This window comes from Equus quagga, chromosome 22 (genome assembly GCF_021613505.1).
Source record: "Equus quagga isolate Etosha38 chromosome 22, UCLA_HA_Equagga_1.0, whole genome shotgun sequence".
NCBI classification, from domain to species: domain Eukaryota; kingdom Metazoa; phylum Chordata; class Mammalia; order Perissodactyla; family Equidae; genus Equus; species Equus quagga.
In genome coordinates, this window is record NC_060288.1 from 669,091 (window position 1) to 694,645 (window position 25,555).

The 25,555-nt window shown below is 43.8% G+C and overlaps 1 protein-coding gene and 1 non-coding gene across 2 annotated transcripts in view; both read right to left on the reverse strand.

Annotated features, from left to right (window-relative positions):
* PSD3 (pleckstrin and Sec7 domain containing 3) overlaps window positions 1-25,555 on the reverse strand; it is a 643,022-nt gene that overhangs the window by 589,888 nt on the left and 27,579 nt on the right. The gene's annotated exons all lie outside the window — the stretch shown is intronic.
* TRNAA-UGC (transfer RNA alanine (anticodon UGC)) lies at window positions 8,734-8,805 on the reverse strand. The gene has a single exon. It is a non-coding gene; the product is annotated as a tRNA-Ala (tRNA).

Sequence of the window (25,555 nt, forward strand, 5' to 3'; positions counted from 1 at the left end):
GGATGGGGTTTGGAGAACTGCAAATAAGGGTCTAAACAATTCTCCCAAAGACAGTATTATCAATGGGCTGTTTAAATTAGTGGGTCAAACTCAGTCTACAAGGCTGGAGTGAATCTGGTTGCCTCCCAGAGCAAGAGAGGTAGAGGTGGCCATTGTCAGCTCACGAGGAAGTCCAGAACACCTACCAACAAATTAAAGAAACTACACTGCATCTGCACAGCTGACTTACGGTAGTCCTTTTCGGTTTGTTTGTTTTGAAATCCTGCTCTGCATAGAAACAGTTAACTACAGTGAGGTGTGGGAAGTTTGGTAGGAGAATGATAAAACAGTGCTTACCATGTCAGACACTGTCCTAAGCACTTCACGTCTGTTAACGCATTTAAGGCTTACAACATTCCTATGAGGGGAGCTGTTTTTATCCCATTTTTCAGATGAGGAAACTGAGACACAGAGAGGTTAAGTAACCGGTTCGGGATCACACAGTTGATAAGAGGCAGAGCTGAGACTGAACCCAGGCAGTCTGGCTCGCAAGTCCATGCTGCTAACCTCCAAGTTACACTTTGCACGTACCACGTGTGAGAACACAAAGATGATGTGCCCCACCGCCCATCTGCAGAGCCGGCTGCTCAGAGGACGTGCTGCTGCAGCTTGGCCTTCTGGTGGAAAAGGGAAGCAAAGAGGGAAAAATCAGAAAAGGCAAAGGCACCAAGCCCTAAGGGAACATGCATTCAGGGAAGAGTAATGCAGCAGACTCCTTAGCATGCAAAAGGGATCAGTCAAAAGCCTTCTGGAATCTTCTGTTTGTGAAAGTCGTTACAGCTGCTGCAGATGGATGTCTTATACCCAAGACCTTGTTCTTCTGACGACGAACCAAAACTTTCTAAGACCTCCACACTTTGACTTGACTCCCACCACCATGCCATTTTCTCTTTCTTGATCACTTTGCCTAAATAAGCTTTTTATTACTTTATGAAAATGCCTTCACAATGAACACACAACAGTGAAGCCCAGGGAAGTGGGACATTTTGCCGTCAGTTACGCTCACAGATCGCAAGCCTCACACGACGATGATTCGAGTTCAGGCCTCGGCAGAGCGGCTCACAAGCAGCCCACACAGGAAAGTGGAGCCTTTCACAGCCTCGAGTCTGGTGTGTCCTGCAGTGCGAGGAGCGCAGAGAGGCTGCTGGAGGCCAGCGGCGGCCGGGTTCCCAGGGGCCTTGGTTCCAGCTCCCGACGGGCCAGGAGCCTGAGGACAAAAGGGGCCAGAGAAGGGCTCTGGGGACATGGACATTCTCCCAACTCACAAACTCTTCCGGGTAATTTTTCCGTCTTAGAATATTTTCCTACATGTTTACTGGCCATCTGTATTTCTTGTTTTGTGAATTTTCAGTGAATGTATTTTGTCTTTTTAAAAATTGAGTATTCATCTTTTTAAACGCTTGACTTTTTCGTATTCTTAGAATATTAACCAATATATGTTGTGAATTTTTGCTCAATTTACCTCAAATTTTTAAAAAGTTTTTTATATGAAAAGTTTTAAAAAGTTCATGTGGTTAAACGTAAACATGTTCCCTCATGGTTTCTTCATTTGTTTACATTACTAAAAAGCTCTCTCCTACTCTGGTTCAGAAAAGGAGCCCTATATTTCCTTCTGTCTTGCTTTCTGGTTCCCTTAGGGCTTAGAGGGTCAGAGCTCAGGCTCTGAGTCCAGCGCAGCTGAGCTTGAACCTGGTCTGCCCTCCCCTGGCTGTGAGCGTTTCCCTTCCTTCTGTTCCCGCACTTATTATGAGCCAGGCACTCACCCACCAACGAAAGAAGTGCTCTCCACTGCGCAGACGGAAAACTGATGCTGAGAGAGAGGAAGTCACGTGCGCAGAGGCGCGCAGCAGAGCGGAGCGGGAATTGCACGCCAGTTCGCCAGCGCTCTTCCCGTTGCACTTACACGCTATCCCGGTTCACACGGAACGCCAGCGTTTGATTCCTTTACTACATTGTAGAATACGTTTTGCTAGTTTTTTATTTGAGATGTTTGTGTCTCTTGTCAAAAGTGAGAATGTTGTGCAGTTTTCCTTACAGGCATGTTTCCTAACCCTGGTGCCTGAACCACCTCTCGGCTCCGGCTGGAATTAGGACCTCTGACGTCCTCTGAGGCCTTAGTTGTCACATTTGGTTGGCCGGTTTCAAACACATCACACAATCCCTCCAGAGGAACAGCGTGGATGGGGCCTGAGAGCGAACAGAACAGAGCAGATCTGCTTAACTAACAGCTCCTGCTGGGCTTTCCTCTCCGTCAGGAATGAAATAAACGGGCCATGAACAGGTGACAGGAAGATTCCGCTCTCCGGTGTTGCTTGAGGCAAGAACTGTCTGGAGATGACTTGGGTTCACCTCAGAGTGTGTTTTCAAGTTTTCATTTAATTTGATTAGAAACAGCTGGAAAATCAGAACAACTGCCTAGTGTCTCCAGTGATGCAGAGGGAAAGAATGTTCACAGTGACAGAACCACAAGTTATCGTTCTGGCTGGATTCACAGCGGGAAATAATATACATTAATTAAATTACCAGCCCCAAACTTGTTGTCCTTTCAGTGTTCATCTTTATGTCTGTTCAAATAAATTTCACTCCCATGCTGCTAGCTCCTGTCACGGTGCTAATTATTACCTAATTAACATCCTTTTGTCTTTACAAAGAGGTTTTCAAAAGTATTCGTATCAATATAAGATTCTGAAAAATCAAAATATTTTTCAGGGGGCAGCCCAGTGGCATAGCGGTTAAGTTCACGTGCTCTGCTTTGGCGGCCCGGGGTTCACAGGCCCGGATCCCGGGCACTGACCTAGCACCACTCGTCAAGCCACACTGTGGAGGTGTCCCACATAAAATAGAGGAAGATTGGCACAGATGTTAGCTCAGGGTCACTCTTCCTCACCAAAAAAAAATAGTAATTATTATTTTCGTTATTCAATCATGGGCAGAGGGAGAGAAGTTCCTCTAGACAGATGGAGGACTCGGATGTTGATCCAGCCCTGAAGAAATGTGTGCCCGGGAGAGCAGCCCCTGATTCTGTTGCTAGAGCTCCCACGTCCAACCTCACGGCAGTGAGCGGGTTTGCACGCCGACACCCAAGGCCGGGCAACAACCGTTCCCTGAAGACTCTCCTCCCAGGCAGTGGCCCAAACTCTGTCCTCAGATCCTTGATCGAGTCTACTAGTTTCACAGAGAAGTTAAGAGAATTCTTTGCTTATCTTTTCTATTCTTTACTTGCTGAGTATAAAAAATTAAATCAAAACTCTGTGTCAACTCACAGAGCCGGTGTTGGAATAAACAGTAAAACTTCTATATTGTGTTTTAAATAAAACAAGTTGCCTTTAAATGAAGAAAACTAATAATACTTGGTTTTAAAATGTGAAAATACAGAAAAGAAAGGAGATGAAAGAGAGAGACAAGGCAATCCGTAATCTCACTGCCTCTAAACACCACCACCAACATGTGGTTACGGTTTTCCGCTCTCGAGTATTTTGTTCTTTCTCTTTCTCCTCTCTTTGTCCCTTTCTTCCCCTCTCTCATCCAGAGGTCACCTAGCTTATGTCCCCTCACAGACAGGACAGAGAGGTGGAAAGGGAGTGAGGTTGCCCTGGGACTCACACTCCTGAAAAGTTGTTGGGGTTGACAACTCGCCACGGCCTCAGGTCTTGGCACAGCCCGTCCACCCAGCCGCATGTAGACCTGGCATCTTTATGGGCTTACTGCTTGGTTATCCACAACCATCTCAGCAGAGGTGAGTTGTCAATCATCTGTGAGCAGGGATGGGATAAAGAGAAGAAGCATGTGGACAGGATACAGGGGGCCCAATTTTTCCATGGCCGTTTGGCCCTGGCTGACCAATACAAATTCTCAGAGCTGCACCTAACCGCGCCCCGCCCTCCAGTGGCTCTCATGTTGCGCTGCCTGGATGGTTTTAAATTTCTTTTCCTGCTAGCATGGCAGATACGGTTAGGGCTCACCAAACATTCTATTTGCTCGTCAACAATTCCAGCTTTTCTGCAGTTAGGCAAGGCTGTGTGACTAATTCTCCCTTCCCCTGCTTGCGAGGAGGCCCTATGTTCCATCCGGATGGTGCAGCCACAAGATGGAATGTTGAGGTCTTATGTGTTGCAAAACCCTTGCTGAGCCATGTGGGACACGTCTTGTGGGAGAGAGCAATAAACGTGTTTTAAGTCTTTAAAGTTTTGGGTTTGTTCATTATTGCAGCACAATCTAGCATACTGACTAATAGAATTGGAGATGTTTTCTCAGTTGGCACTATACTCTGATGTTTTTGTATCCTTAAAACAAGGATTTGATCTTAGTATTTCCTTGTTTAAAAATTATCAGGGGAGGCCGGCCCTGTGGCCGAGTGGTCAAGTTCGTGCGCTCTGCTTCAGCAGCCTGGGGTTCGCTGGTTTGGATCCTGGGCACGGACCTACACACTGTGCATCAAGCCAAGGTGTGGTGGCGTCCCACATAGAAGAACTAGAAGGACTTACAACTAAGATAAACATTTATGTACTAGGGTTTTGGGGAGAAAAAAAAAGAAGAAGCTTGGCAACAGATGTTAGCTTGGAGCCAATCTTCTAAAAAACCCCATACCTTAAGAAAAAAAGAAGTGTTTAAAAAAAATTATCAGGGGCTAGCCATTACCTTAATGATGAGGTCCAAATGCTTTACCCCAGCAGACTATCTGGTCCAACCCGTCATTGTGGGCTAATTTCTTGGAGTTCTGCCCCCCAACCTGTACACTATATTGCAGCCACACTGGCTCCTAGGCCATTGCCCACGATGCCATGTCCTGAACATCCCAGGCCTTTAAATGCTATCAGGCCTTTGTTCATGCTGTTTTCTTTGCTTAGCTGGCTCCCGTGTTTTTCTCCTTGGCATGTTGTTACATGTCCTACAAGACCCAGCTCGGATATGATATCTGTGAAGCTGAACCCGACTCCACAAAGCACCGTCAGCTCCCTCTTCCAAGTTGCCATGGTGCCTGGCAAGGGCTCTCCTTCAGAAAGTCTCCTACCACGTGATTTATTTACGTCTCTACTTTTCCAACAAGATGGTCAGGCTCTTAAAGGTGGAGTCATCCCCTATTCTTTTCTAGCACAATGGCAGGTACATCGCTATGCATAAGCCTTCTCTATGGAACCCACGTTCGTGGTCACAATGTGTGGATTAGGAGCAGCGTTGGGCCATCCATGGTTCCTGCCAGGCTACCCTCTCTAGTCGTTAGTGTGTAAAACTGACGTTTCTCAAGCAGAAAGTTCTGTAAGGCAGCTTGGAGACAAGCCCTGTGCCTCACCTTGCCCCCAGCCAGAAGGCCACCCCTGAATCTCTCCTATATCAAAATGTTAGAGCCAGCTCTGAGGAGCACTAACAATGCCTACCCATAATAGGTGCTCAACAAAAATGTGGTGATAATAAAAAGAATACTAGCTAATGGTTATAAAGCACTGACTATATGCTATGCAACAAACTAAATATTGAGATCCACTGTTTTGCTCATTATGCCCAGGTTGATGTGGCTGCTAAGAGGCAGAGCTAAGATTTGAACCCAGGTTCTCCAATCCCACAGCCTTTGTATTGATTAAGGAGTACTCAGAGTTAATTCGCATTACCCCAAACAATAACATTCAAGTGTGAAAATCACCTCCTGGGAAAAAATCTCCTTGAGAGTCAGCTCTCTACAGATGGCGAGATGGGCCCAAAATACGTAATTTTCTGTAACAGACACACTTGCCATTTTGGAGTGGCCCATGTGGCGCTCACTGTGGTTTCAGCCTGCAGCTCTCACTGGTCTGGCATACAATGGTTACTGCTCTCGGCCAGAGGACTAGATCTGCTCCCGGCTTGGCCGCTTACTGGTCGAGTGGCCTTGGGTAAGTTATTTAACCTTTCTCCCCGCCATTTCCTTAGAAGAAAGTTGGGGAAAGTACCAGACCGCCCTCATAGGGTGGTGTGAGGCTGGCGTGAGGTGAGGCACATCAGACACCCACCAGGGGACCTGGAGCCTAAGTGCCACTCATGAGGTCCATTACTCATCATCACCATCACTGGGAAAGTGAGCAGGTATTAAATGTTCTCCTTTCATTAAGAGTATCAGGGACAACGAAGGGCCATCCCCGAGCTGTGAGCCCAGCCTTCTCCTCAGTGCCCTGGGAACTGGGCACCTCAGTGGAGGCACGGTCATGTTAGGTGTCCAGACCCAAGGCAATTCTTGGCTGTGCAAACCGCATGAGCTCTTAGGGCCTGTGACCCCATCTCTGGACAACACACACGATGTGCCAGCAATAGCCTAACGGCCATGCTATAGAGATTTCTGACTTTACTTTGAAATTGATGCATAAAGAAAATAGGGGTAGAAGTTGTTTGATTAGGTGAAATTTGTGAGTTGAAAAAGATGTGTAACCATGTGAAGCCTACTGAGGAAAATAAACTCTATATTATAAGAATTAAAGCTATGTGGGAAATGGATTAAGTATTTTTAATGATAAATTGGTATAATATTTAAATGATAAATTGGTATAATTATTCTTTAAATGATTTTAAAGGATAAGGAAAAAAGCCTAAAATGTTCATTTGTTCCTTCATGCGACATTCATTTACCACGAGCTAGGAAGCGTTCTGGGCACTTTCACATGCTGTCTCACTTAATCTCACTCAATGCTGCCACAAATCCCGCAAAATGGGCAGTCTCTCCTCATCTTACAGAGGAGGCGCTGAGACTGGGCCTCACCCGCCTTTACAAAGGTCACAGGCAGCGGCGCGCGGTTTCCAAATGACCTTAGCTCTTGAGCAGGAGGGCACCGCGCTGCTCCCACCCTCCCTAGACGCAGCTCGGATCGACGGTCAGCAGGCTGCCTTTGAAGCCACTTTTATCCCTTAACTCACGACTAAACCTTAAACTCCTTAGGCAGAAACCAGAAACTGAAGGGCTGAGGAGGAAACAGGCAGCTTTTAATTACTTAGAGGCTGTTCGTTCCGACTGTGATTCATTTCGTGTGATGTTACCTTCTCTTCCTTTAGAAGCACATCTCTTCCCTCCTAAAAAGTCTACGAGAGAGAAAAGGTAAGAGGCCGGAGCAAACTCCATCCACGCAAGTTTTCAGAAAGGCTCTAGGAAATAAGAAGTCTGAAGGAAATAAGAGTTGTCCCAGTTCAGCCGAACGGAGGAATGCTGACAGACGCAGGCGGGCCCTGCTCCCGGACCCACGGTGTTTCTGGAAACCGCAGTGGAGAGGGTTCTTCGGGAAGCCCTGGACGCAGCCCTGCTGCATTTGTGTGCACCCGGACAGCGCGGCAGCCTCATCTTCCTGGCCATTCTTCATCGCAGACACAGTGGTAATAGTTAGAAAACCCTGGACTTTTCAGGCAATGCCAGAAGTGGAATAGGGTAACCTAGGTGAGAGAGCAGGGTTTGGGTTTTTGATTCCTGGACCTCCAGCACTCTCTGGAATAACCCTTCTTCCTGAGAGGGCGCTGCCCACAGCGCGGTGGGGGCTCTGACGAACGACAGGCAGGCCGGCATGCACGTTCCGATTCCAGGCCTCAATGTGTGATGCCCGACAAACTGCTCACCGGGCTCAGCTTTTCTGGTGTTAGCTGTAATTCAGGATGAGGACGACTAGCTGTGATTGTCCTGAGGCTCAGTGAGCTGTCGTATCTGTACACAGTATTGGGGGCCCTGGCACACCCTCGCTGGCATTCCAGAAGGTTCACAGTCAATATCCCGCAGCATCCCCTCCTGTTCCCATTGAGCCTCGGGAGTCTCCTCATAGCCTCGCAAGCTTGGCCAGGGTCCTCTGAGGTCCTGTGGCTCAGCTGCGTGGTCACCAGCTCTCACTGGTGGCTCCATGTTGCTGCTCTTGCCCGGCCGCTCCTCTGAGGGCCCATAGATCTGCACTTTTGTATTTCATCGCCTGGGAGAGGTTCAGCCCCAGAAGCGAGCCTCGCATGGTCCAGCCCTGCAGTGAATTTTGCTTGTGATCAGCTCGCACCCCCACTGCAAGGCTCGAACACTTTACGGTGGGCAAACTGTTTCATCGCACTTAGACCTTTAAAGAAAAACCCAAGTTGTCACATGTGTTTAAAACACACCAATTCTTGTACCCGCACTGTCCAGTGTGGTAACTGCTAGACACCTGTGGTTGGTGAACACTTGAAATGTGGCTCAGAACTGAGTGTGCTGTGAAGCTAAATACACACCAGATTTCAGAGACAGTACCAAAAAAATTTTAAATGTTGAAATATATTTTTATTGATTACATATTAAGATCCATAGGGTTAAATAAAATGTCATTAAAATAAATGTCAGCTGTTTCTTTTTACTTGTGTTAATGTGACTAGTAGGAACTTTAACATGGCTCACGCTCTCTCCTAGACAGTAGTGCACAGACAAACGTGAGAAGCAGCATGTCCACGGCCGCAGTCCACCGCAGTCACGCTCGGCTGCAGCCCGGCTGGCCGGCTTTTGCCTGAAGAGATTAGGGAACGAGCTGTGTACAGCAGGTGCTCTACATAATTATTAATATTTTGAAAGAATGTGTCGCCCTCGTATTCACCTTTCATATGTTGTCATATGACTGACCATTTCTTTTACTTCATTGAACAAAGTCACAGATAAACGGTTTTCTTTTTTTAACTTTCTTAAATAATTCAAGGCCAGAGGCTGAATTAGATTAGACAAAAGTAGGAACAAGACTCCCGTGGAGATGCCGGGGATTGAACCCGGGGCCTCATACATGCAAAGCATGTGCTCTACCACTGAGCTACATCCCCTGGTGACACATGGTTTTCAATCACAAAAAGTTAAAAATCATTCACAGGGTTTTCTATTTTAAGAGTAATGCACAATAATCACCAACTGGTAAAGCATTTGTCATATCCAATGGAGAATTTACAATAATGGAGTAGTAGTTGTTTTCTGGTTTATTTATTTAATTGTCTAACTCATTTCTTATACATTTTCCAGTTATTTTGATTAATATCATGTAAACTATTTTGGATAAGCAAGTCATTTTTTAAAAATTGCCAATTGCTTATGCAAAAATGACTCCAATTCAGTAATTATCTCCATGATTCCCATGAAAAGTTCCATTATTTGAAGAATAATGCAATTTTCTTTTTTTATGATTTTTTAACTTTTTATTAAGATTATGATAGTTTACAACCTTGTGATTTCCTTTTTTTTTAAAGATTTTATTTTTCCTTTTTCTCCCCAAAGCCCCCCAGTACATAGTTGTATATTTTTAGTTGTGGGTCCTTCTAGTTTTGGCATGTGGGACGCCGCCTCAGCGTGGCCTGACCAGCGGTGCCATGTTCACACCCAGGAATCAAACCGGCGAAACCCCAGGTCGCCAAAGTGGAGCACGAGAACCCAACCACTCAGCCGCGGGGCCGGCCCAATGCAATTTTCATTGCAACATCAGAAGGACAAACTTTTCATCACAAACAAATAATAAACAACTCTTTTTAGCAATCAAAATCATACTGTATTTTTTTTTCTGTTCCTTGAGACACAGCACAGTTTTATTTGACTGATATGTGGCCCAAGTAAACATACCTTCTAGTGCTTTGTAGAATCTTTCTGACTTTTGAAGGTTTTCAACATATTCATCCCAGCTAAAAACTGATCTGATCTAAGGAATGTGTGTCTCTTTGAAAACAGTTTACAAACAAAATTTTACATGCAGTTTTGGCATAGACCAGCCAGAATCTCATGATAGATTTGATCATTTAAAATTCTTTTCTAGAACGCCTATTTTCAAAAGATCTCTTTGCGTGTGTGTGCTTGTTTGTCCTGTTTGATTTTCTGTAAATATTATTGGGAAAAAAAAGAAAAACAACTATATTTTCATTAAATAGGTCAAATAAAATTATCATCCACTGTAACAAGCTGTAAAGAGAGATCACAGTGTTTGCCAAAGTCAGCGAATTCATCAAAAAGAAGCTGCTATTGCCCTTTGTGTACTGTTTGACTGTACAAATTGTTTTCCTTCATTTGTATTTTAATCCTCTTTCCGCTTTTTTTCTTTCCCATTCAACTGTATCCTAACCTTCATTATCTTTTAAAATTCTTCTATGCCATTTTCATTATCTATATTTTCTTGGCTTTATTAACTCATCCTTATCTTTATGAATTTTAACCATCAGAGTTTTTTTGTTTTTGATTTTGTTTTAGTTTCTATTGTGTTATAGAGGAGAGCTTTTGACTTTTTAAGCTCTATCAGTCTATCAGCTTACAATTTGGGCTTCCACTAGGCTACTTCTTTCCTGTTGTATTTGAATTTTAGTATAAACAATAAATTTGAAGAAATATGCCAAATTAATCTGAAACTAAGGCACACAGCAGAGCAGTTGGAAAGCAGTTTTAAATGGTTAGGCTGCTGCCTGGTTGTGTTGAGCTGTGCTGCTCTTTAATCAAATCACGCTTCTGCTGCGTAGGTTGACTTCTGTGTTGATGATAAGTTATTGAGTGATTTCTGATGACTGAGTTCAGGGACTTCGGTCACTGGATCACTTGTGTCAGTGACTATTTTGCACATCGTTTCCTCTGGAATCACCAGACTGGTAGGACAAGATACCTTGAGATGCTATAGAAACAGCGTGATATGTTAAGATGCATAAATATATAACTGCACACAGACGGTCCCCCTGGATGCAGTGCTGGTGTAGGGTTGCGTCCTTCACACACAGGAAGTCTGATCAACTCATTCCACTGACTTCCAACAACAAAGAAAAATATTATGCAGGGATTTTATTATTTCATACATTGCATTACAGAGTCCATTCCTGAGAGAAGAGCACTCCCATTTTGACCAAGGGCTACTGAAATCAGAATCCTCTACCTATCTCGTTTTACGTGTCTGATAATTGGCAGAATTCACCACAGACCAGTGTCTGTCTCCACATGTTTAAATCCTAGTTTCTCCTCCATTGGCCAGCAGTACAGGTGTCACAGGACATGTCCTTATCACCGTACGACCTCTAGCCACGCACCATCGCATCACAGCAGGAAGTCAGCATGGCAGCATGGGACCCCCACACTGAGACAGCTCACAGTCACTTACCGGTGCACAAAACTGACTATGAATCTCATAAATATGTGCCACTAACCCAACTAATGTTTCCCCAATTCAGCTTCCCTTAGATGGAGCCTCAAATCTCCATGAGCACCCTTAACACCCTGGACAGGAGAGAAAGGACAGCGGCAAAGCGTGGGGCGGACAGAGATGGAGGTCTTGACCACAGGGCTTCAAACATCTTTTTTCTTTTTGGGGGGCATATTTTCCAAGAACACCTGACCTTGCGAACGCACTGCTGAGGCCCCTCCCAGGGTCTTGGAAGAGGGGCCCTGAAGCATAAGCTTTACTGCTCTCCCAGTAAGTCACCTCTACTCATGTCATCCCTGAGCCGATGTTCCAGGACATGGCCCAGGAACCTCGATTCTCTGCTATGTCAAGGTACGTTCTGTGCCGTCCCCCAGTGTGCTCCTTATCCAGATGTAGGCACCTTTGTCTCCCTTTTGTTGAGGCGCGTTAATCAGAGTAGAGAAGTCCTATTATCGAGTCCTTCAGCGTTCTCAATGTATCCCGGGTGGCCTGCTGCGTCTTAATGCAAACGTGTCTCCCCTGCTTGTTCTGATAACCCAGGCTTCCTCAGCCAGGCGCCCTGCTTCCAGTTTGCTCAGTCCTTGCTATGAATTGTAGAAGACACTGTCACTGAGTGAGTGAAAAGTATGAAAAGTGAAACACAAGTTTGTCAGGCAAAATTCAAAGAACCTACACAAACTTTGTATGTTGACAATGAGAGAAAAAAATCCAGATGTCACGACTGAGAGAACAGCCCTTTTGGGCTTGCGTTACGTCATCTACTCTGATTTGCAGCCCTTCCCAGAATCATTTCCAAGTTACTACTTTTTGATAAATAGCATCATAGACTTGGGAACTTTTTTCTCTCACTCACTCAATGACGGTTTCTTCTATAATTCATAGCAAGGACCAGAGCAGACCGGAAATGGAAATGGCTCTGGGATGGGCAGCAAATCAGAGTAGATGATCTAATACAAACCCAAAAGAGCTGTCCTCTCAGTTGCGACATCTGGGAGGGGGTGCAATAGCTGCCTTCCAGTAACAGCTGTGTATCTACAGGGAAAGGGGTGGGTGACTTAGCTGGGTGCAAAGCAATCTAGATTAAATCAAATGAATTGAATTAAGTGAAAGATAATTAGGGCCAAATTTGTTGTGAAACTCCATTCGATTATGGAAATCTCCCAAAGGAGATGCAAGTAACACCATTACTTAGAACTGAGAAAACAGTGTTATCACTGAATGTGTTCTGAGTAACTGTGCTGTGTTTCTGCCAGGGGACTAAGGGGATGTCCAGACACATGTTTGCCTTTCCTCTTCTCTCACAGGCCATGATTCTGTGGCAACTGCATCTTTGTTTACCCAGTGCTAAATTATGAGAATAAATTTCTTCATTAATATGATACTTAAATACAAAGACTGTTGCCTAAAGAGTCCAATTACTTAAAGCCCTAATTAAAATGTGGTCATCTCCTACCATAGCTGAATTTACCATGCAAGCCAATTAATTTGATGCTACCCCATGAAGAACGTCAAACTGGAAAGAAAAAGATGAAAGCAGGGATTACAAATAAGTTGCATCTAGCAAGCCTATTCTATTTTTTTTACTAGTATTTCCTTGGAGCTCTGGATTGAAATGGTTTTAGGAAAATAATATGTTGATCCATTAGCGATGTCTGCCATGGCATAGGATAAGCTAGTGACAGCTTGACTACCATGGGCAGAGCTCTCTTAGACCACAGCGAGAGGTCAGAATCCATGACAACCCAGGCAGTACGGACATTCTGTGACAGGGCTCTGGAGCTGAGATTCTATGCTCCTCCCTTACAAGATACCAGCAGAAGCAAAGAGACGAGGACCCCACATTTTAGATGCCACTACCGTGGGCTCTGTAACTCAACAGAGCTATATCCACTACAGGGAAATTCTCAGAGGCCTTTTTGCACAGCTGTATCATTTTAATTCTGAGGAAACGGAAGCCAGAGAAGATATTTCACTCACCTGTGGCCATAAGACAACTTAGAGGCGGAATTGGGACCAGAATCCGAGCTCCTTAGCTCCCAGACCTGTGACCTGAAGTTCTGTGGGAACAAAAGGTCCCTCCTCTCCTCCCACCCTGCAGCACTGGTCCCAGGTCCTGAGTGTCCATATCAGATTCGCCCTGAAACTGTGTAGATCAATCTCTGGGCTGTTGCCATCTGCATTCACAGGTTCTGTTCCTGTTTCATTTTGGTGTCACAGGGTTGACCGTCTCTTGTTCTTGAGGATCCCATGGCTCACTGGGTACTTTAATTCGGAATACGACAATAACAGTGGCTCCTAAAGTGCCCCGTCAAAGCTCAGGCTGGAATGCAGTGTCCCTGGTCAGGTCAGCCGTGAGACTGGGTGCTCCTGACCTGCGCCTAGAGGACCCTGAACAAGCCCCAACATTCCCCTCCGGTCTGTTAGTGGCAAGAGCCAGCCGAGGGCAGATACGAGTCAGATACGAGTCAGATCTGGTCTCAGGCTCTCCCTCAGGCTCACCTTCAACACGCTGTGCCCGGGAGAGGCTTGGGACAGAAAGGAGAAGCTGCTCCTGCCTGGTCAGGGGCCTCACCACCTCGTGGAGCACAGTGTGACCCACTTCACTCAGCTCCTTTCACTTGTGCCTTTTTTCTCTTCCTATCAAGGGACCTAAGGATATCTGACATCATGACAACCACCACCTTCCTTCTTCCGAAGGCTTGGCAAGACACAGACAAACAGGTGGAAGGAGAATTTCCCATCAGCAGAAACTGGGCGCCTCCTGCCTCCTTTCCGGGACTGACATATGTCTAATCCTTTGCCTTTCTGAGTTTTCCTCTTTTTTTACTAGTAAGTCAAACTCCCTAGGTCTGGCCATGGGCCACAGCCAGAGCAATTGGTCAGCAGGGTGCCCAGCGGGGAGGAGCTGCTCTCCTCCTGCAAGGACGGAAACCGCTCCTGGCACGGGGCTTCCGCGTTGGTTCTCTTATATGTGAAGTGGCTTTGGCTTGACCGCGGGGCAGCGCTACTGTGGAATAACTGGGAAACACAGAATGAACATGGAACCCAAACGGCAGCATGGCCTGCGCGGTCCTTAGGGCCTCTTCTTCCCAGAGCGCCCGAGCAGACTGCAGCTACCCCTCCAACCGCCAGCTGGGCTTGCGTGTATGCTCCTAGGTCCCTGTGAAGGGGTCCAGGTCTCTGCGTCAGCAGCCAGTGTTTAAAAAGGAAGTATTCAATGTCTCATGGAAAGATTTAGCACAGTGCCTGGCACATGGAAAGTGCTAGGCACAGTTAACTATTGAGATAAATGTTACAATTTTTCTTGTGTGAGTGGCACCATCCTCTAGCGTGTCGTACTGTGGACCTTAATCTTCATAAGAGGTGGCATATAATAGAGCTTTACAGCTATTAAGTAATTTTCAGTCAAAATTCCGTTCAATCCTCAGAACAGTTGCTTAAATCCCACAATAAAGTTTTCTCGATTCGTTCCAATCTCTCCCCTCTCTGAACCACCAGAGCATTTTATTTGTTTCTATTTGTCTGCCCCCTGCCCGCTGCCCCCTCAGCGTGTAAACCCTGAGAGTCACTGTCCCCCTCTGCACTGCTGAGTCCCGGGACGTCACCCTGGTCTCCTGCTAGCTGGGTTTGGCCAGTGGAAGGTCCCAGCAGGAGATCAGAGGGGGTATTAGTCAGGTAGTAGGATCTACAGACGAACGGAACCAACCAGATGTGTGTGTGTATAATATGTGTGTGTGTGTGTATAATATGCGTGTGTGTGTGTGTGTGTGTATCTAAAGGTGTATTATAAGGGCTTGGCTCACACAATTATGGAGGCTGACAGGTCCCGAGATCTGCAGGGTGAGTCAGCAGCAAGCTGAAGACCCAAGACAGCCAACAGCCTAGTTCCGTCCCAGGGCCGGCAGCCTTGTGACCCAGGAAGAGTGGATGTCTCAGTTGATTCTAAAGGCAGGAAAAGCCAATGTCCCCATTAAAGGCGGTGAAGCAGGAGGGATTCTCTCTTACTCGGGGGAGAGCCAGCTCTTTAGTTCTATTCAGTCCTTCAACTGATTGGATGAGGCCCACCCACTTTGTGGAGGGCAATCTACTCAGTCTACTGATTCAAAGGTTAATCTCATCCAAAAACACCTTCACAGAAACACCCAGAATAGTGTTTGCCCAAATAGCTGGCACGCTGTGGCCCAGTCAAGTTGACACACAAAGTAACCATCACAGAGAGTAAAGGAGGGAAAGGATAAGTATTTCTTCCTACTGCCCCCCTGCTTTGGCACGGCGTCTCTGAAGGTGCCTGTGTTCCTCGGTGACTACAGCCCCATGGAGCAGGGCCGTTCCCCAGGCCCCGGCTCTGTGTCCCCTCCAGTCCCGGGATGGTAGCATCTCCCTTTGTCACCAGACCGTGGAGCCCGAAGAGCCTTTGCCGATTCCTTTAACCTGGCACAGCCCTCTGCAGCTAATCCACCATTCAAGGCCTTCGTTTGAACCTTGTGGGGTAAATGCTATTTCCTCCCATGGCCCTGAGAGATACAGTGGTATTCATCTCTTTCTCCATCTTATAATTATAATAGAAATATATGCTTATTTAGGAAGAAGGACCTGGCCACCCACTTCTGAAGAAACTGGCCATGAAAACCCTATGAACAGCAACGGAGCCCTGTCTGACACAGCGCTGGAAGGTGAGAGGGTAGCGGAAAAGAGCGGGCCGGGTTCCGCTCTGCTGTGCACAGGGGCACTGGGAGTCGGAAGAGACTCACCAGCACTAACAACAAATATGTTTATTATGGAAAACTTGGAAAGTAAAGAACATATAGAGAAGAAAATAAAAACCAATCAGAATCTACAAAAAGGAGATAGTCCTTATTGACTTATTAGTGTAAGTCTCCTATGGGTTTACGTGAGGAGGGGAGCATGAAATAGCTGGTGGTTGTGTGTGTCCCATTTCCTTAAACATTCTTCAATTTGAATTTCTAACGATTGCCTATCATTCTGTGGTATTTTAACTCTTTTGTGGCACATGGATTATAAATTATTTTCTGCCCCTGGAAGAATCTCATAGTCAATTTACTGTGGCATTTGACCAGCTTGGTACCTTGCACACTAATGATATTCATTCGTAGACACATCATCCACCCCACCCTGTCAAAGACATAAAATAATTTACAAAGATAAATAAAATATAGCAAGAGAAAGTACATTTTAAATATATGAGAATAAAAGAGAAAATAAACATAGTGAAATACGATGGAGGCAAGAGTGAGATTAGAATCCAATAACGCATCCCGGGAACCTTACACTCCTATTAGAAGCTGGGCACAAACTTGGCTCCAAGCTTCCCAACAGCCGATTCAGAGGAAACATGACCAGTTACTGAATTCAGGGTTTCCATAGAAGAAAGCCAATTCAGTGACTCGGGAGCAGTGCTGACAGAAAGGCGCGAGGTGGTCCTCACCAATGTCTTTACAGGAAAGGTAGTCAGGGGTCACAGGCTGTTTCTTGTAAATCTGCCTATGTAAGCCGAGGGCATGGCACCAAACTGCAGCTCAGCAAGAGCAATTCTACCAGAGGCCCGATGAGATGCACTCCTCATACACAGCTCTGATCCCGCTCACCCACGAGTGGAGTTCAGAGAATCTAGAGAAAAGCATGGTTTGCATGTTCTTCAGGAAAATCTCCATATGGTGTCTCTCCATGTATCTACACCTATATCTATATCTATTTACTAAGTGGCAGAGTTCTGGTCCCAGCAACACGGTCAACTAAAACAGGCTCCATCTCTTCTACAAACACATACAATACAACAAAAAACTGTAAACATACAGCCAAGACTGAAAGAACAAATGGGCTTTCTCCAGTGATCAGCAAGGGCGAGAAAGTCCTCAGGCAGATTAGCAGGCTGCCAAGGTGCCTCTGGTGGCCCAGGGGGACAGGGAACCTGAAAACAGGTCCAAAAGGGTGAGGTTTTCATACTCCAGGAAGGGCATTCTGATGTGGTCTTAGGCCTCTGCAAAGCAGGGAACTGCAACTGGGAAATGCTTTCTACAGCTAAGTCCTTGGAAAGAAGTTCAAGAAAACTCTACTACCAGCTGGTTTTTGGGAAGGGCTCTGGTTTAAAAATAAAAATCAAATAAATGAACAAAAAAATCCTGAGCCACTCGCAAGTATAGAGTCTTGATTTATGGGATCATAAACTGCAAAACTAACACAAAAATGGTTTCCAGACCAGTGAAACCCATGGAACACTTGGCAAAAAAAAATGCAAAACAAGCCTGTAGGGGCTGTTCCCCACGGAGGCTCAGAGGATGCCCACGGGAGCAAACAGCTTCAGCTGAAAATGAGCTCACAGTAAAAAGTCACAAACCACAAAGGAAAATGAGTCACCATAAGAGAAATATACAGGAAAATATGTGATCCCCACCAAACTGAAATATTAGAAAGGGACTATGTAATAACTATGTTTAAATATTTTAAAAGTTAAGAGGGGGAATAGAAACCATATGAAACATCAGGATACCCTCTACAAAAGGAGAATCTAGCAGCTGGCCCAGTTGTGCAATGGTAAGTTTGTGTGCTCTGCTTCAGCTGCCCAGGGTTCACAGGTTCGGATCCTGGGTGTGGACCTAGCACTGCTCCTCAGGCCATGCTGTGGCAGCATCCCACATAAAAATAGAGGAAGATTGGCACAGGTGTTAGCTCAGGGCCAATCTTCCTCGAGCAAAAGAAGAGGAGGATTGGCAACAAATGTTAGCTCAGGGCCAATCTTCCTCACACACTTGCAAAAAATTTGAAAAAAAATTAAAAAGGGGAATGTACACAGAACTAAAAATGGAATATACAGTTATTGAAGTTGAAGATTCAGGATATGGGCTAATTAACAAATCAGATATAATTAAAGAGAAGAAAGACATGGAGAAATAGCCCAGAATCCAGAGATAAAGCAATTCTAAGACATTAAATGACAGTGAGTTTAGCGTCATGTTAACTTTATACTCACATAGCACTCACTTTGGGCAGGCACTGTGCTGGTTCTTTATAAATATCATCTCACTTAATCCTCATAACAATCGTGTTTTTCAAATGAGTTCACTGAGGTACAAAGTTTGATTTACTTACCAAAGTCATTGTTTAATATCAGCCCTGATACTGATCCCCCTACAGTGAACCCAGAATATATGGGTTAAACCAAAGCACACATTCACAGTTCCCTGGGTCTTTTTTTTTTTTTTAAAGATTTTATTTTTTTCCTTTTTCTCCCCAGATCCCACCCAGTACATAGTTGTATATTCTTCATTGTGGGTCCTTCTAGTTGCAGCATGTGGGACGCTGCCTCAGCGTGGTTTGATGAGCAGTGCCATGTCCACGCCTAGGATTTGAACCAACGAAACACTGGGCCGCCTGCAGCGGAGCACACAAACTTAACCACTCGGCCACGGGGCCAGCCCCCCAGTTCCCCAGGTCTTTAATTACACTCAGATGTAAACGTTTGTTTCTTTAACTTCTGACCCCCTGAGCTATAGGGTCAAATAGAAGTTACAAATTGTCAAAGTCCAGATGACCTCACGCTGGGCTCCCACTAAAGCTGTCGCTAATCCCAGGACCTTGACATCCTTTTACAGAGAAACTAACGTCCAGAGAATATGAAGAAACCGAAGCTTCCCAGGCCAAACCCCTCGGCTTCCTGACATCAGAGTCTACCTTCCACCATGGAGATGAACAGCCAAGGACGCTCTTCTGAGAAATCCTTTGTCTCACTATCACTTTGCTCCACTAGAAGCAGCCCCAGACACAGGCCAATGGAAAAATGCTGACCAAGAAGTCCACGGCCCCCCTCCCCTACCTAAAACCCCAAATAAAAACCCCTACCTGTTTCTTAACAGGGAGCAAGCAACTTTTGGGGCACTGGCCCTTGCTTTGCTCCCTCTGCCTGGCAAAGTAAAGTTTTCCTCTTTCTCCCAAGACTCTCTTCTCGTTATTTAGATTGGCCTCGGATCAGAGACTGGACTTTTGGTAACAACTTGGGAACCAAGATGGGACCTGTGGGTGGTCCCCACTGAGACCCTTCAGCTTGGATCAGAGGCTCCTGAGTGCTACTCCCCGCCTGCCCCAGTCAGGGAAGTGGAGGGTTGGAGAGGGGCTCAGCAGGGGGCTGGATCGCTGAGGAGCAGTGTGCTTAGTTGGTTGGACCTCACCCCAGGTCAAAGCCAAATCTGCTTCCTTGGCCAGACTCCACGCAGCACCCGGGACAGCTGGAGGGGCAGCTCTAGCAGCTGCCAAAGCCCATTTTGCTTTGGGAGCCTTCCCTCCTGCTTCCTCCCTGGGGCGGCATTGGGACCTCTGGTTACCAAGGAAAGTACCTTGGGAAAAAAGGAAAGTGCATTCGTTTGGAGTCGAGACACCCAGCCAAACAAGGTAAGTCCCCAGGTGTGCACAATCAAGGTCCCTTGTCCTTGCTCATTTGGGAAGATCTGCAGGCCAGGTCTTCAACTGTTGGGTGCCCCCAAGTGTAGGACATGGACTAAGCTGGGACTGGAAGCACTTTGGTTTTTGGTTTTCGTTTCTTTGTATGAGCTTCCATGGTGGCCGAGGGCTTTTTGGGAAAGTGCGCTTGTTTAGTTTGGTTTCTTTGGTTGTTGTTTGTGTGTTTGTTTGTCCCCTTTTTTGTGTTGACATGGGAGGCATCATATCTATCCCACCTGAGAGCCCCTTGGGGAAGATTTTGTCTGATTGGTCAACCTATAGTTATAACCCAATGAGGAAAAAAACAAATGGCATTTTATTGTATCACCACCTGGCCATTGTAGGTCTTGAAAAGTAAGCAAGTCGGCCATTGAATGAAACTTTGAGTTATCACGTTATCTTTCAGTTGGTGTTGTTTTGTAAAAGGCCTGGAAAATGGGGTGAGATTCCTTACATGCAGGCTTTTATGTGGTTGCATGATTAGGAAGGTGACCAGCCAGGAACCAAGCTGATGGTCCCATGAAAAGCCAAGCTTTCGGTAGTCAAAGATGCTCAGACACCAAAAGAAAAACTTGATGAGGACATTGCTACCCTGAGTGCGTTAAACCCTTTTAATCCTAATATCAATGTGACACAGCCACTGATGGCAAAGGCCCCAGACATTGGAAGGAAGCTCAGTGAGGTTGAAGGGGCCATAGCCATGAGTTCTAGTCAATTTGTGGAAGCTGCTTTCAAAGTTTATAATGTTTGAGAGGAGCATAAAGCCAAGCCAGTCAAGGTGCTTTACACAGCTCCCCCAGACAAAAGAGACAGAAAAGGGGATCGAGGGCTGTAGAGGAAGGGGCATTGGGAAAATGAGTGCCCTAAACTAGAGGAAGGCATGAGAGAGAAAAAGCGGGGTCCTCCAAAGAAGCTCATGACCTTTTGAATCTGAGACTCAGAGGAAGAAGATGATTGACAGGTCCAAAGGTTCTTTGCCATGCTGGTGGCTCCCATTCCAGTAGTCCCCCAGGAGCCCTGGGTACAAAGGACAGTGGGGACATAACTGGCTGCTTTCTAGAGGATACTGGTGCCACTTATTCAGTGTTAATCTACAAATTGACATCATTGAGTAATTACTCAGTGGCCATTGTTGGGAGTCACTGGTGAAATTCAACAAGACCCATGCTGCAACTACTGGAAAGCAACTTGGAAAAACAAAATTTGGCTTCATAACTAGGGAGCTTTGTATGACTGTACCTGATTCATGGCAGTAATTTTTAAAACAATAGCTGTTGGAACTTTGTGTATGTGTGTCTATATGTATATTAGATGTGTATGATATTTTACCTCCAGATGGTATGGCCAAAATTCAGAGCTCCTATTTAATTGGATTAAAGTAAATACAAATATATACATATATATATAAATTCTAAATGTAATAAAAACTAGCCCAAAGGTGTTTCAAGTTGCTCAACATGATATAAAGTGATCTTTGGTGAAGAAAAGCCTGTTTACGTTTGCTGGTTTGATTTAAAATAGGCATGTCCTCAGAGTTGTCAGCATTGTATATGATGCAGACATATAGCCTGGGTTTAGTCAAATGAGCTCATGTTATCTCTGTTACAAAATTTATCAGCCAAAAAAATAACTTGGTATAATAGCTGATTTTGTTAGATGCCTCATGAAGTTTTTGTAGATGGTCCAAATATAATTGTTAAAGATAGGTAAACTAAACAAATGTAAAAGGATAAAAGTTTTTGGAAAAACTTTTTAACAATAATTATATGTATTACAGTGTATGTACTTAAAACAACTTAAGATAATGGTTAACTGCTTTAATGCCATGTGAAGTTATTAAGAGTAATTTAAACATAATTGTTGAAACTGGGTAAGAGTTTTTAAGTACAATAATTATGTTTTACAGTCTACATACTTGAAAAACAGCTTCCAAAATCTTTTTGAAAACACACTTTAGAGCTTTGCTAAGTTAAATTAAATAATAAAAGTATCTAGGTCATTTCCACAAAAGATAAAATATTAAAAGATGATTACTAAGCAGAGATTTGTCTGCCGTGGGTTTCTTAAAGAAACTGAAAGTTGCTTAGGCTTGTTAATAAACATGTTTTCTGTAGGCTGAGGAATTTTCTATGAAAAAACACATATTTCTAAAAAGTCTATATACAAGGAAAGTTAAAATCTATGTTTTCAGTAAAGAAGGTAAAAAGAATAGAGATACTTCTGTTGGTTTTGTTAAGAAAGATAAATTTGTCCTAAAAAAACTAGGGGAAAAAAAGAGGAAAGAAGACATGGGACAAATTCTGAATGTAAAAAGTAAGCGACAGAAGGTTTGTGGAAGTAAAACCCTGAGGAGTTTTATGTATGGTCAAGTTGACTGAGATTGAAATGAATATTTTAAGTAAATAAGTTTCAATATCAAAAGTAAGCTGGTGCAAAATTAAAGTTATCTTTTTTTCCTTTCCTAAAAGGATAGTTTTCTTAGACTTTTTATCTGCTCTTGATAAAAAATATAAGAAGGTTTTTCTTGACTATTTTAACTCTGTTTTCCTGTGACTTTTTGTTATCACTTTGAATAGATACCCAAGTGTAGTTTCACAGTGAGCTTTGTTTCCTATCTGAATAAATGTTTTAAACCTTTTGCTGTTTTTGACAAGCCTCCCTTTCCCACCGAAATATTCAAGTCCTGAATAAAGGCTTTATTCTGACCTGGAAGAGGAGAGAAGGTTTCTCTTGGGATTTTTAGAGGGCCCCTGGGACTTCTCAGAGAAATTTGTTCGCTCCCTATAAGAAAAAATACTAAACTAATTAGGCTTATTTGGCATGTTAAATTACTTGGGAAGCATTGTCAAATAAGTAATAATAAACTTTCTTAAATGGTATTATGTGAATAAGTGTTATTAATATAAATGGTTCAAAAATTATATAACATTCCTAAAATTCTGACCTACTCTGATTGTCAGCCATGATTCTGGTTATTATTTCAAGGTATTGTATGTCACAAGAATGGTCAAGTGTCTTTGTCAATTGTCATTTTTGAATGTTTTGTTATTTACAAACAGTTGTTGTTTTATGCTGATGTTTTTGCAAATATGTTTCATCTTCAGAGAAATTCATGGAAGGGACTCTGGTGCTTACTCTAGAATACAGGTTTCTGATAAATTTTCATATTGTAAAACTAAACTGGCTAAGAAATTACAGAACTCTAACAGGAAAACTGGCAACTTCATAGGACTGCTGACAAGATCAAGAACCACTTACACAGGACGGAATGAACTGAGGAAGATGATCATAAGTTTTATGGCTTTTTGCTTGAGATATGGTTGATTTTTAATGTTTCATTTTTTCAGATTTAAGGTAACATTTTTCTCGTAAGGAACTATGACTTATAACAATTTATAAACAAGATTGAAGCATTTATCTTTTTTTTAAAGATTTTATTTTTTTCCTTTTTCTCCCCAAAACCCCCCAGTACATAGTTGTATATTCTTCATTGTGGGTCCTTCTAGTTGTGGCATGTGGGATGCTGCCTCAGTGTGGTTTGATGAGCAGTGCCATGTCCGCGCCCAGGATTCGAACCAACGAAACACTGAGCCGCCTGCAGTGGAGCACACAAACTTAACCACTCGGACACGGGGCCAGCCCCAGAAGCATTTATCTTTTTCTCCCTATCTGATCCCTCCAAAATGTAAAAACTCCTGATGAGTAAGAATTCTTAGTTTCATGGCAATACAGTTGTTTGCATAAGTTCAATAAGAATCTGTTCTCCTTATAAAAGGACACAATTGGAAACACTGGTTATATTACCAAGGCTTTGACTGGAATGTCATATTTGAGAGGAACATACAGACTCAGAAATGACCAGACAACCTTTGAGGAATGAAGGTTGACTTTATGGAATAAAGCCACTTGGAAATACTGTCCTGGCACCTTGCTTCTTGGTTCCCAATAACCTGGTAACATTAAGTAAAGAATGTCACTCCTTCTGGCAGGTGCAAAGAACCCCAGGATATTTTGGGAAACCTCTCAAGGAGAGGAAGTCACCCAAATCTGCAGGTACTGCAGTCAGAATCTGATGATAAGTCCTTGGCTTGACTTTCCTGGCCTTGGGAGGCCTTTGAAGTCCAATCTAAGATTCCTTATAAAAAGTTCCAGCAAATGTTTGCAGATGACATGATCTTATATATAGAAAACCCCAAAGAATCCATAGAAAAACTATTAGAAATAATCAACAACTACAAACTAGAAACTACAAACTACAGCAAAGTAGCAGGGTATAAAATCAACATACATAAATCAGTAGCATTTCTATACACTAACAATGAACTAAGAGAAAAAGAACTCAAGAACTCAATCCCATTCACAATCGCAATGAAAAGAATAAAATACCTTGGGATAAACTTAACCAAGGAAGTGAAGGATCTATACAATGAAAACTACAAGACTTTCCTGAAAGAAATTGACGACGACATAAAGAGATGGAAAGACATTCCATGCACATGGATTGGAAGAATAAACATAGTTAAAATGTCCATACTACCTAAAGCAATCTACAGATTCAATGCTATCCCAATCAGAATCCCAAGAACATTCTTCACAGAAATTGACCAAAGAATCCTAAAATTCATATGGGGCAACAAAAGACCGTGAATTGCTAAAGCAATCCTGAGCAAGAAAAATAAAGCCAGCGGAATCACAATCCCCGATTTCAAAACATACTACAAAGCTACAGTGATCAAAACAGCATGGTACTGGTACAAAAACAGGTGCACAGATCAATGGAACAGAATTGAAAGCCCAGAGATAAAACCACACATCTATGGACAGCTAATCTTCGACAAAGGAACAGAGGGCCTACAATGGAGAAAAGAAAGTCTCTTCAACAAATGGTGCTGGGAAAACTGGACAGCCACATGCAAAAGATTGAAAATTGACCATTCTTTTTCACCACACACCAAAATAAACTCAAAATGGATCAAAGACCTAAAGATTAGGCCTGAAACAATAAGTCTTCTAGAAGAGAATATAGGCAGTACACTCTTTGACATCAGTTTCAAAAGAATCTTTTCAGACGCTGTAACTCCTCAGTTGAGGGAAACAATAGAAAGAATAAACAAATGGGACTTCCTCAGACTAAAGAGCTTCTTTAAGGCAAGGGAAAACAGGATAGAAACAAAAAAAACAGCTCACTAATTGGGAAAAAATATTTACAAGCCACTTATCCGACAAAGGGTTAATCTCCATAATATACAAAGAACTCACACGGCTTAACAACAAAAAAACAAACAACCTGATCAAAAAATGGGCAGAGGACATGAACAGACATTTCTCAAAAGAAGATATAAATATGGCCAATAGACACATGAAAAGATGTTCATCATCGCTGATCATCAGGGAAATGCTAATCAAAACTACACTAAGATATCACCTTACACACGTTAGATTGGCAAAAACATCCAAAACCAAGAACAACAAATGTTGGAGAGGTTGTGGAGAAAAAGGAACCCTCATACACTGTTGGTGGGACTGCAAACTGGTACAGCCACTATGGAAAACAGTATGGAGATTTCTCAAAAACTTAAAAATAGAAATACCCTATGACCCAGCCATCCCATTACTGGGTATGTATCCTAAGAACCTGAAATCAGAAATCCCAAGAGTCCGTTGCACCCCTATGCTCATCGCAGCATTATTTACAATAGCCAAGACGTGGAACCAGCCTACATGCCGAGAAACTGATGATTGGATAAAGAAGATATGGTATATATACACAATGGAATACTACTCAGCCATAAAAAAAGACAAAATTGGCCCATTCACAGCAACATGGATGGACCTCGAGGGTATTATGTTAAGCGAAATAAGCCAGTCAGAGAAAGACGAACTCTATATGACTCCACTCATAGGTGGAAGTTAATATATTGACAAGGAGATCTGATCGGTGGTTACCAGGGAAAAGGGGGGGGGGG